Consider the following 13,170-nt stretch of genomic DNA (forward strand, 5'->3'; position numbering starts at 1 on the left):
ACAGCCTCAGCTCTGCTCTGTCCTGCACTCGAGGTTGGGGAACTGGCATTCTACATCTGCTTGTTAACAGTCAAAGGAAAACAGAAGAGCAGAAACCTGCCCCGTGTCTCCTCTTCCATCCCTCCCGGCCCAGGCACATGACCTTACACATAACAGATGCTCATGAAGTGTCTGCTGCTTGACTGTCTAGAGAAATCCACACTGTCCTGGGGAAGAGGCTCTCGCTTCTCTTTGACCAGTGGTTCTCACTGCCGCTGGGCTTTGGGATGTGGAAACATGGGGAACACTCTCGAAGACTTACCCCAGAAATACTCACTTAACAGAATGGCATAGAGGACAGCACGTATCACTCAAAACAAACAAAAAAGAACAAAGAAAAATTTTTTTTAATTTTAAAAAACGAAGAAACTGCAACTGAGACAAATGTGGAAAGTGTGGTCGTTACGATTTATTTTTACAGGACCTTTCACCATTGTATCTCAGAACAGGATCTCTAAGTGTTTCTATTTCTAAAAATATTGCTTGTGTAACCACCTCAGCCACTCTGAAACCATGAGAACTAAAGCAGGGGATTGATATTTTCGATTCTAGTTAGTGTTTTAAATGACCTTTGCCTTAAAGTTTCACCAGCCAAGAGCAGGGCTGAGCCCAGCTGTCCCAGCCGCACCTCTCCAAATGCTGGCCATTCCCAAGGCTGAGTCAAGGCCAAGGCTCAGTTAAAGTTTCTTAACAGAAGATTTATTTTCTTACTGATGACATTCTCCACTTGCGGACAAAAGAAAAAGAAAAAGAAAAAAGAAAACTCTCTTAGATTTAGCTACTTCAATGACAGAAGTGTGAACTGGGGGTGGTTTATATCCCATGAAGGCTGTTTCTCTTTATAAATCCTAAACATTTAAAAATATCTTTGCTTGTGCTGGAATGTCATTTTCTGGTATTTTGGCTTCTTCAACACGAATCTTTTGTGATGATGAAGCCATTTCAGTTCTTGGAATTTGCTGGAGACAGACTCCCAAACAGAGCGTGCTGGGAGGTGGGAGTGGGCAGATTCGGGAAGGAATGCACAGTTCCACTTGGCCTTGCGAGGCACTTTTTCCAGGCTGCTGTCATGTTCTCCTCATACCTAAGGGGACTCTCTCTGGACCAGTAAGTGCACTGCAGCGAAGGATACAATAACCCGAAAACGTTAAGGTTGAGGTTAAAAAACAAAAAAACAAAACCCACTTAGTGTCCAAGGCCCGTGAAGAAGGGGAGGGGCAGTTTCAAATGTCAACTGTCACATTTCCTCTCTCTTCGCTGCACTGATGAGCCAGGCCTCCCTCTGCCTCAGCAAAGAAATGTGTGGGTGAGAAATTAGCAACATATTCCCGGGATTACCAGAGGAACATTGGTAATACTGGTATATGGTTCAAGGTTTAGCAAGAGTTCTCAAGCAGGCTCTTTACAGTGCAGGCAGCGAGGGAGTTCCCTGGTGGTCCTCGAAGTGTGGCCAAAAAAATAAAAAGCATAAAGTGCAGGCAGCGAAAAGGCAAGGCGGGGTGATGGGGACCTAAGGCTTGCGGGAAGAAACGTGGGAAGTTAGGTTCCCGAAAGCGCCCCAAATCCCCTGGTCCAGGCACACGGTCAGCCCCCGCCTCTGTCTCCTAGCCACTCCCTCCAGTGTCCCCAGCCAGACAGCACCGGCCCTTCTCCGGCACCTCCAGGCCCTCCACTGCCCAACCCGACCTCCTCCTCACAACCTATGTCCTCTGTCCTCCAGTCACCGTGGTAATCACCAGGTGACCTGGGTCATCCCTTTCCTCCAGATGCTCTTGCTGGGGCCACCCCTTTCATTGCATCCCTCTCTGCTCAGCCAAATGATAATCTAATTCTTTTTTTTTTTCATTTTATTGGTGTACAGTTGATTTACAATGTTGTGTTAGTTTCAGGTATACAGCAAAATGAATCAGATATATATATATATATCCACTCTTTTTTCACATTCTTTTCCCATGTAGGTTATTACAGAATATTGAGTGGAGTTCCCTGTACTACACAGTAGGTCCTTGTTAGTTATCTATTTTATATACAGTAGTGTGTATGGACCTAGACATTATCATACTAAGTGAAGTGAGTTAGACAGAGAAAGGCAAATATCATATATCATGTATATGTGAAATCTAATTAGAAAGCGATACAAATGAACTTTTTTACAAAACAGAAACAGACTCACAGATCTCCATAATTCAATTCTTGATCTATTGTGTGTGTGCCTTCAACTCCCCAGCTGAACTGTCTAGAAAAACGCACAATTTCACTGATGCGGTCCTTCAGTCTGTGGCCAAGAGCTCCAGGTGGGCGCTGATGACTACCAGGTGATCTCTCCGCACCCCCCCTCTCTCCAGAGGACTCACTCCTTTCCTTTTTCCCCAAATTTACAAGCCCTCCTGCACCATGGTACTCTCAGCTGGTGACTTCATTTCCTATTTCACAAAGAGAACAGAAGCAACCAGAACGCTCCTCTTCTGAGCACCACCTCTGCACCCGTGTATCTGTCATTTAGTCCGTCCCCACCAGTAGCTACCTGTGCTCCTCCTGAAGCAAACAACTCCACCTGTACACAAACGCACTTCCCTCACCTACTCAAGACATGCTTCCAGCAAACCTCTGTCCTATGTTACCAATTTTTTACTCTCTACTGAATCATTCCCATCAACATATAAATAATGCTAATGCTTCCAACTAAAAACGAATTCTCTCAGCCTGATTTACCCCAACAGATACCACCCCGCATTCTGCTCCCCTTTGCGGCAAAGCTTCTCCAAGCTGTCGTCAACAATCTCGGTCCCAGATTCCTCCCTCCGTCTTTCCCTCCAAACCCACTCCCATTGGGCCTTGGGTGCCCCAGCCACTAGACCCACTTGATATTCTGCTGTCTTTACCGAAGCCACTGATGACCTGCACGGCACTGATCCAAGAGTCAACCCTCCATCTCCGCCTCACCTGGCCCCTCCTCACACTGCGCACAGCTCACCACTCCCTCCTTCTGAAGTGACTGCATGTGGCTTCCGAGACACCTCACCCTTGGATTTCCCCTCCCTCTCTGGAGACTGCCTCTCGGTTGCTTCCCTTGCTCCTCCTAAAGCTGGAATGTCCCGGGGCCCAATCCTGAGAACTCTCTCTCACTAGGATCTCATCTGACCTCATTCCTTTAAATACCAACCGCAGGCCAAAGACTCCCGTCGTATCTCCAGCTCGGATCACCGTCTTCAACCATCAGATCTGGATATACCTGTCCACTCAGCATCTCCATTTGGGGGTCTTATAATCTCAAACTCAATCTGTTCAAAACTGGACTTCTAACCTCTTTTTGCACCCCCCACCCTGCAGACATCCCCATCTCAGCTGGTGACAACTCCCTCCAGGTACGCAACCTAAAATCTTTGCCATCATGATGGACTTTCCCTTCCTCAAGCCCCACACCCATTCTGCCAGGACATCTTAAGGGTTCTTTCTTCAAAATTCATCCAGAATGTGGCCACATTTCACGACTTGCACGACTACCAGTGGAGCAAGCCACTGAATTATCTCGTCTGAATTATCGCAATGGATTTCTCTAATGACCTGTAAGTGGTCTCCTGGGCTACACCCCCCCAACCCCCCCAATCCTTCAACAGTGATGCCAGAACAAGCCTATTAAATTGGATCTTGTCCCTCCTCTGCTTAAAACCCTGCACTGATTTCCCATCATAAAACCTAGAATTCCCCGCAATAGCCCACGATGCTAAACATGGTCAGGTTTCTGTAACCTCCTGACCACCCCTTGCCCCCAGCCGACTCACTGCTCTCAGCTAGCTCCCCTCCACCCAGCCTGCCTCTTGGTGTTCCTCCAACGTGCTGTGATGCACAGACTGCACTCCGGGCTTTATCACCCACTTTCTCTTCTAATTCTAATTCTCTTGTCCCAGACACTAAACAGCTAATTCCTAAGTCCGTAAATCCATGTTCAAGTGTCAACGTTTACATGAGGCCTCCCGGAGCACTCCGTTTAAAACTCCACCCCTCTGAACTTGGTAGCTTTTTATTTTCTCCACAACACTTATGCCTGGGGATGAGACATAAAATGTACCTCTTCACATGGTGGAGTGGATATGGTCCGTGTCTCAGTGCCTGTCCCCACCCCTACCCTCCACGCACATCCCCACACTCCCCTCACACCCCCACAACCCGTAATCTCCGTGAAAGCAGAGGAGTTAGAACAGCACCCGGCAGTGCGGCTGCTCAGTCTGTTATGCCTGGATAACTTCATGAACCACTGAGACCCTGGAGACATCACTTTGATCTTCTAAACCCGCTTCCTGGTCTACAAAACCAAGCAGGTAACATCAACCTCATGAGGTTGCTAAAAGCAGTAAAAGAAGACCCACGTGGAAATCTTTGTAAAATATTAATTACTATAATCACTGAACATAATATGTTGAGGACCATGCTTAAAATTAATCCAGGGGAAGCCAACGAGGCAATTGTTCATATGCTGTGGTTTAAGAGGTACAGAAAAACCCAGCCAGGTGGGCCTGGGGTCTTTCCCAACAATGGCCTGAGATTCCACCAAGAAGACACAAATGAAGGTTTTCAAGCTTTCATTTTCCAAATTCAAAGTTACCTCTGACAAGTCCTGATGAGAGGAGAGGAATCGTCTTCTGGCCAAATCCTGGTGTCCTGATGCGCTCAGCTGGCCCACCTCCTCATGGCAGGCTGCCCATCTGCAGAAGTGGGAGAAGGTCTCTGGCACTGGGGTCCCTGCACACCTGGGGAGCAGGAGAAGGGCACAGGAGCTTAGAAAGCAGGTCTGGGGTGGGAGGTGGGGGGGCCGGCAAAGATCACTGTGCTGACTCAGAACCAACCCAGCATCAGCCTTTCCAATCTCCAACCCAAGAGGGGAAGATGTTGATACAACAATGAGAAATCTCATCAAACCAACAATTGGAAAGTGTCATAGTCCACTGGAGAAGGAACTGAGGTTTAGTGGTATAAGTAACCAAATTCCAGCAGGAAGTTAACAGATAAATCTACCAACACAGACAATTCTCAGATAACAAAGTGTCCATGGGTCTCCCTTTCTGCCCCCTCCTTTTTCAAGCACAGCCATTCGGGTTTGCCCCAATGGAACTCCTACAGGGAGAAGTTTAGGTCCATAGAAAACCTTAAACATGAGGCAAGATTACGTAAACTGTAATCCCCAGGGCAAACACTAAGAAGGTAACTGAAAAATGTATAAAAAATGAACGACAGAACTAAAATGGTATACTAGAAACAAATATAAAAGAAGACAAGATGGAGGAATAAAGGAACACAAAAGACATAAGACCCATAGGAAAAAAAGAGCAAAACAGCAGACATAAATTCTACCATATCAGTAATTACACTAAATGGTCTAAACACTCCAATCAAAAGGCAGAAATTGGTACAATGGATAAATAACATATGCTGTTAGAAGAGACCCACTTCAGGACAGCATCAAAAAGAATAAAATACTTATAAATAAATTTAACAAGATATGCAAGACTTGTACGTTGAAAACTACCAAAACATCATTACAAAAAATTAAAAACTAAGTAAATAGAAAGACATCCTGTGCTCATGGACTGGAAGGCAACATTGTTAAAACAGCAGTACTCCCCAAATTGGTCTTCAGATTCAATGCAATCTCTATTAAAATCTCAGCTTTCTTTTTTGCAGAAATTGACAAGCGTTCCTAAAATTCATATAGTAATCCAAGACACTTTACTTAGCCAAAAGAACCCTGAAAAAGAAAAGCCAAGTTGGAGAAGTCACACTTCCTGATGTCAAAAAAAAAAAAAAAAAAAAGCTATTGTAATCAAGATAGTGTGCTACTGGCATAAGGACAGACATACAGATCAATAGTTTAGAACTGACAGTCCAGAAATAAACCCATACATTTATGGTTAATTGATTTTCACCAGGACTGCTGTGACAGTCCAGAGGGTAAACGACAGCCTTTTCAACAAATGGTGCTGGTGTTGAATAAATGAATCTCTACACAGACCTTACACCTTTCACAAAAACTAACTCAAAATGGATTATAGACCTAAATGTAAGAATAAAAACTATCAAACTCTTAGAAGAAAACACAGCAGTAAATCTCTCTGACCTTTACATACTAGTTTCTTAGATATGCCACCAAAAGCACAAATAATGAAAGAAAAAATAAACTGGGACTCCACCAAAATTTTAAAATTTTTTGGGTTACAGAAAACCATCACTAAAGTTAAATCAGCCCACAGAGAGGGAGAAAACATACAAACCATACATTTGATGAGGACTTTGCATCCAGATTATATAGAACACATTCAAATCACAATAAAAAGACAAATAACCCGAATAAAAAATGGGCAAAAGATCGGAAGAGACGTTTCTCCAAAAAACATATCCAAATGCCCAATAAGCACATTTTTAAAATGTTCAACATGATTATTCAATTAGGGAAATGCAAATCAAAACCATAATGAGATGGGACTTCCCCAGTGGCACAGTGGTTAAGAGCCCACCTGCCAATGCAGGGGACACGGGTTCCATCCCTGGTCCGGCAAGATCCCACATGCCACGGAGCCACAAAGCCCATGTGCCACAACTACTGAGCCCATGTGCCGCAACTACTGAAGCCTGTGGCCTTAGAGCCCGTGCTCCGCAACAAGAGAAACCACCACAATGAGAAGCCCGAGCACTGCAACCAAGAGTAGCCCACAATCTCCACAACTAATGAAAACCCGCGCGTAGCAACGAAGACCCAAAGCAGCCAAAAAAAACCTCAAAAAAAACAAAAAACCATAATGAGATGCCATGTGACACCCACTAGAATGACTAGAATCAAAGACAGAAATTAACAAGCGTGGGTGTGGACGTGGAGAACTCTGAGTCCTTATGCATCGCCACTGGGAATTAAAGTGGTGCAGCTGCTTTGGGAAATAATTTAGCAACTCCTCTAAGTGTTAAACACAGAGTCGCATATGGCCCAGCAATTCCACACCCAGGTACGCACCCAAGAGGATGGAAAACAAAGGTACACAAACAACCTGTACGTGGATGTTCATTCAGCATTGTTCACAATAGCCAAAAAGTGGAAACAACCCCAACGTCCCCAGCGGTGAATGTGAAAGCAAGATGTGGTATGTCCACATGATGGGATGAACTATGAATACATCAGGCTAAGGAAAAGAAAGTCAGACCAAAAAGGCTACAAATTGCAAGAAAACGTGTATATGGAATGTCCAGTACAGGTAAATTCAGAGGAACAGAAAGCAGATTCACGGCTTCCAGGGGTTGGGGGCAGGGAAAAGTAAGAAGCGACAGCTCTTGGATCAGGGGTTTGGGACAGAACTGAAAATGTTCTAGAATTAGATGGTGGTGATGCTTGTACAAGTCTGTGAATACCTTGAAAACCCCTGAATTGTATACTTCAAAACGATGAATTTTATACTATGTGAATTACATCTCAATGAAACTATTATTAAGAAAGAAATATATCAACTGGAAAATATGTAAAAGCATAATAACTCCAGAATTTCCCGTTTCTCTCTCTTCTCAAGTACAGCATCTGCTCATCAGAAATGCAACACCAGCATCTGAACTTGGCTTATGTTTAAGCATCTCTGGTCAGGAAGCAAAGAACAAAATCAATTCTGTCTTTCTAGTCACTTCAAAGTAGGGCATCCAAGAGCAGCAGATGTTTCCATTTGAGTAGATGTGAGATACATCCCAATGGACAAACCCACATCTCCTCGGGAGCTAGCGCTTCCTCCCTGCGCTTTTACTAAAATGGCAAGTTTTGCCCACGTGCGGCCTGGGCAAGTGAGTTCTCCTACAATGCTCCTGACCAGCTTCCAGAGGCTACAGCCTTCGATGTGCAGGCTAAGAGCTCTGAGCTACCCTCCCCCTCATCACCTGGTCCCTGCTCAGAGCAACCCTCTCCACCTGCGGGAAGCTCCTCCTCTGTCCTGAAGCAACAGGGTGCCAACTCCAGAAAATGTGACCCTATGTGTTGCACATCTTTTCTCTGCCTGTACTTTGCAGTCAATTTGAACCCTTCAAACAAAAGCTAATACATAACAGTCTCCTTTACTATATGTTTTAGCCATTTTTCCCAGGTACAAAGAGCCAGGAAATAGAATTATAATCTTCAGCAAGAAAGAAAAGCTCTGGCTGCACGGGTGCAGTGATGACAGGAGACTGTTTTAGTTGCATTAGAAAAAGGTTTATGAAGAGAGGCTGCACGCAGAGCTCTCTGCCCGGAGGCTGTGCTGCTGTGAGCCTGTATGTTTTCAGGCTGCCAGTAGGTTGGAGGGCCCCCTGCCCACCTTCCAGAGCCCCACTCAGGGGGCTGCCTTGCACTGGCATTGCCTGGGCTCCACAAACAGGTGGGGGTTAAAGTATTAAAGCGCTGCAGCGTTTCCCGTGGTGGTTCTTCAATTGCATGTTTAATGGAAGTGGTGGCCGCCTCCAGCCTCAGCTCAAACCTCCAGGTATGAAACATTGCCCTTCGCAGAGCTCTGCTGACAAAGCTGTGTGGACTGTGATGGGTCAGTCCCCATCCTAGTTCCTCACAAGCCTTGCTATTTTTAGTGCACAGTGCTGCACAGAACCAGGAATATATGTACTGGGTTTTAGCAGAAACACCTATAGTAAATACTCATCAGCTATTAACCTTTTTCTGCACTCCTGCCATCTGCTGAGATGCTGAGTAGGCATGATACAAAAATGGATTTGACATGCTCCTGCTCTCAAGGAGATCAGACTTGGTAGGAACCTTTATGCCCACACATTACTCTCCTGAGTGATTAAACACTTCTGTTTGTCACTGGAAGCAAATATGACACACCACAGCCTAGGACTTGTTCCCTAAGTCTGTGCTCCTCTGGAATCTCAATTTCGTTCCAATATAAATGTAATCAATTCACCCCTTTATAGAAACAGGGATGCTACAGCAAGTAACAATGGCCTCAACTGTTTGGAATAACTTGAGAAAGCCAACCTGGTACAATAGCATGCATTAAAGAAATGATTTCGCCAATTGCATGTACATCAATATATAAATGGGTCTTAATAGTAAGTTATATATAAGATTATTCCTTGTTAAATTAATTCACCAAACAAAGGACAGCTGGAATCACTAAAATAACCAGGCTTATAAGAAAAATCTGAGGGACTTCCCTGGCAGTCCAGCAGTTTAAGACTCCGAGCTTTCACTGCAGGGGACACAGATTCCACCGCTGGTTGGGGAACTAAGATCTTGTAACCTGCGCGTAGTGGCACGGCCAAAAACAAAAACAAAACAAAAACAAAAAACAAAACAAAACAAAAAAAAACTGGGGTTAGGCATAACCACTCAAAACCTTCAGAACATTGTAATACATATACACACACCCATATATATACACACACACACATATATGTAAAATACGTGCGTGCGCACACACACACACACTGCAAGACTGCTGGGCCCTGCTGAGGGAACACTGGGGTCAGATCCAGGGTGGCAGGGGGCCAGGCAGAGCGCTCCCCCTCCCCCACACAACAGCTCAGGTGCAGGCACACAGGAGCAGGAAAATGGACTTAGCCAAAGATGGGTTTTGCCAGGTGATCATGAAAGTGGGAGAAAGAGCCACATTTCAGAAAGAAGAGGATTGAGGACATAAGGGTGGCCGTGAACACTGAAAGCAAAGTAGAGCTGATAATCCCACAGAGATGAAGTATTTCTGAAGGCCAGGAGCAAAAGCATTAGCTGCAACAAGGAACGACGGTGACCAGAGTGGGTGCTGGATGTCAGGTGTCAGAATCACCAGGTATCACTTTGGGAACGGGCAGATGACAGAATGCTTCACAGCACTCTTTGCAAGATAAAAACTAGAAAGTGACTTAAATGTCCATTAAGAGGGACAAGCTGAATAAATATGATGACGTCCTTCATACAAATGAAGAAGGAGCTGGACCTGCGAGCATTGGTATGAAGAGATGTCTAAGACATAACAGCAAATACAAAGGCATAATACAAAGCAAAGTATATAATAATCCCACTCGAGAACATAAGTTTAAATGACACACACACACACACAATTTTTCTAGATGAATGTAGAAAAAAAACCTGTTAGTAATCACTTTATACTAAAGGGAATTTTACTCCTTTTTAAATTCCTAATTAAACATTTTTTCTTTTACTTTCTACATTTATAACTCTGAGTTCTGAGAACTAAAGATTTTTGATGTAATATATTATCCATGAGATGCTACTCATTGAGAGAAAGTAGTTATTCTTCTTTGGCTTCTCAAAGGATCTCATATTGCAAACTGAATTAAAATCCCACCAAAAAAAAAAAAAAATCCCACAAAAAGGCCCCGTTGCTGTGCATCCCAGGCTCCCTGAGGCAAATCCTTAGAGCAGGACAGGTCTGCCACGGGCACAGGGCTTAGGGTCAATGGAGGCTCTTCCTTCTTCCTGTCTGTCTCCACAATGAATGGACACTGAGACTCAACTGGTCATCAGCACAAACTCCAGCGCACAGAGAGAGATCCTCCCACTTACCTACAATTCCACACATACAAGGACACAAAACACATCCGAAGGCAATCCCTCTACCTCTTCTCAATTTTTCATTTCCCAAATCAAGAACTGTCTTTTGGTTGCTGCTGGGCTTGCAAGTTCCTAATTCAAAAATCCGTGTAGTTCTACGCGGTTCAGCTTCTGCAGCCACAGCAAGTGGAGGCTTTCGTATGTGCAATTTGTTTGACTCTGATATGAATAGAGGTCTTGTCCGCCGTCTATAAAGCAATCTCTGTCTGCGGGCATTGTATACTAATAGTCTTGCACACTGGGGGACAGAGGGCCCCATAGCCATCCCTTTGGAGTTGTCCTGCAGTTAGTTATTTCACATTTGTATTCTCTGGGGGAAAATAAAACACATTCTTCAGCAATGGAGATATTTGTCAAATTATAGCTATGGAACAGATTCATTGGCTCATTAACTATCAATTAATTAAATGAGTTTCCTTTTCAATTCTCTTGTTGTGATAAAAGGCATTTGGCTAATACCATCATCCTTCCTGATTCTAAAGAAATGACTCATAAAAATGAAGCTAATTCTTAGGCTTAAACCTGTTCAAAAAGAGCAGATTGATTTACCCAACTGGGTACTAAACTGGAACAAATTATAGTAGAGGCATTACCACAGGAAAGAACAGTTTATTTAGAATGGTGAGATAAAACACATACCAGCTTTAAGAACTTAGAAAATCATTCCTTTGACTAGGTAGCTCTGAAAAGGAGAAAGGTAGATCTTTATGTGCTATAAGGAAATATCCAAAATAAGTAGAAAAAAAAATCAATATGCAGTATTTTCCATTGAAAAAGGGAGGTGAGAGGGACTGGTGTGGAAGTATATAAGAGACTAATAGAAGGTGCCTCTGGTTAGAAGACTAAAGGCCTGGGGCAGAACTGCTTTGCACTGTAAAAGTTTTTATACTGTTGGACTTTTGAATTTTTAATGTACTATATACAATTTTTATTGAGGTCAAATTCACACAACATATAATTAACCATTTTAAAGTTAACAATTCAGCGCATTCACAATGTTGTACCAGCAGAACCTCAATCAAGTTCCAAGTCATTCTCGTCACCCCAAAACAGAAGCTACTACCTAGCAAGCAGCTAATCTCCACTCTCACTCCACCCGTTCCCTGGCAACCAGAAACTGGCTTTCTGTCTCTATGGTTTTCCCTATTCCGGATACTTCATACAAATGGAATAACACAATATGTGACCCTTTGTGTCTGGGTTCCTTTACACTTCATTTTTAAAAACTAAAATTTAAATAAAATATTCCCTGGAAAAATTCCATTCAAGTCATTCATTACGTTTTTCAAAAACATTTAAATGCCTAATATCTGTAAATCCATTATATCATGTTCCATAAATGACAGAACAATGAAATTAGCCATGAAAAGATTATAGAGCTAATTATGTTCTATTTCAAAGGGCAAAAAGTTATCAGCCTACTGAAGAAAAGTCTGAACACCCACCCTATACAGCATATCCTGCAAAGTATCACGAGTAACTCAGAAGAAAGAGAAGGTTAAAGTCAAAGCTGGAAGGGAAGAAAGGTTTCACTCACTTAGAGGTTACAAAGTCAAAGCACAGACCCCAAAGTTCCCCAGCGTGACCCCGCAGTTTTGAGTGCCCTGGTCTCCATCGGTGCCCTCCCACCACCACAGCTGACACCTTCACAAGGTTTGTTATTGAACAAAGGAGAGTGAGGCAGAATAGCACATGTGGGCAGAAAACTGTGAGGGTGGAGACCTGAGGTTTCAGCTCTGACACATAAAGAGCTGTCACTCCCATCCTCACAGGAAAGGGCTGGACAAACCCACAATCAGCCACTTCTTGGACCCATCAGAAAACTGAGGGCGCAGGGCAAACCAGCCCTCTGAAATCTGGAGCAATCACAAAGTCACAGCCAAGATCTGCTCACCAGAAGGGAAATCCTCTAGGGCCATAACAGGACAGGACACCTACATGGTAATTTTCATGAACCGCTAGAGGTTGAAAAATAAACTCCTAGGGGTCACCGTCTTGAGGGGACCCCACACTTTGGTGGGTCTGACCTCCAGGAACCCCACCAGTTCCTGAGAACCCCAGGAACCTCTCACAGTGAAAAGCCAAGGAAATTCATTCCTGACTCTGGCCAGGAGAGGGGAAGAGTAACCAACTGAAACATGCCCAGGACGGTCGACAAAACACAGGTCCATTCTGCAAGCCTCTCCTAACCTGGAGAACAGCAAGAACCCCACTCCAGCCCGGTCTCACCCTGTCTCACCCGAGGAGGAACAGGATAGCTAAGGAACTCTTTTGAAGAACACAGCCCAGGGACACTGGCCTGCTGGAAGACTGAGGTTTAATGTTGAAGAATATTCCCCTGCCCCTCAACTTACAGCCCCGTTAACAAAGCGCCTGTCTGATAACAGTGAATCACAGGTGAGAGGGCTGCAGGGACAGACACTCTCTAATGAAGAGTTCTCAGGAAAGTTCTTAGGAAACCCCAGAGACAACAGGGAAGATAAAAAAGGTCACAAGAGGAATCTGAAGCCTCTGGCACCTACAGCTATAGCACACATTAAACACAG

At 44.1% G+C, this 13,170-nt stretch overlaps 1 protein-coding gene across 5 annotated transcripts in view; it reads right to left on the reverse strand.

Annotated features, from left to right (window-relative positions):
- Positions 1-13,170, reverse strand: part of RNF144A (ring finger protein 144A) — a 112,814-nt gene that overhangs the window by 83,029 nt on the left and 16,615 nt on the right. For 4 of the 5 annotated variants that reach the window (XM_057742683.1, XM_057742686.1, XM_057742682.1 and 1 more), the window contains exon 2: positions 4,643-4,787. The exons of the other annotated variant lie outside the window; for it this stretch is intronic. The gene's annotated coding sequence lies outside the window, so the exon portion shown is untranslated. The remainder of the gene's footprint in view (positions 1-4,642; positions 4,788-13,170) is intronic. 5 annotated transcript variants of the gene reach the window in all.

Source organism: Hippopotamus amphibius, chromosome 7, assembly GCF_030028045.1.
Source record: "Hippopotamus amphibius kiboko isolate mHipAmp2 chromosome 7, mHipAmp2.hap2, whole genome shotgun sequence".
Classification (NCBI taxonomy): Eukaryota; Metazoa; Chordata; class Mammalia; order Artiodactyla; family Hippopotamidae; genus Hippopotamus; species Hippopotamus amphibius.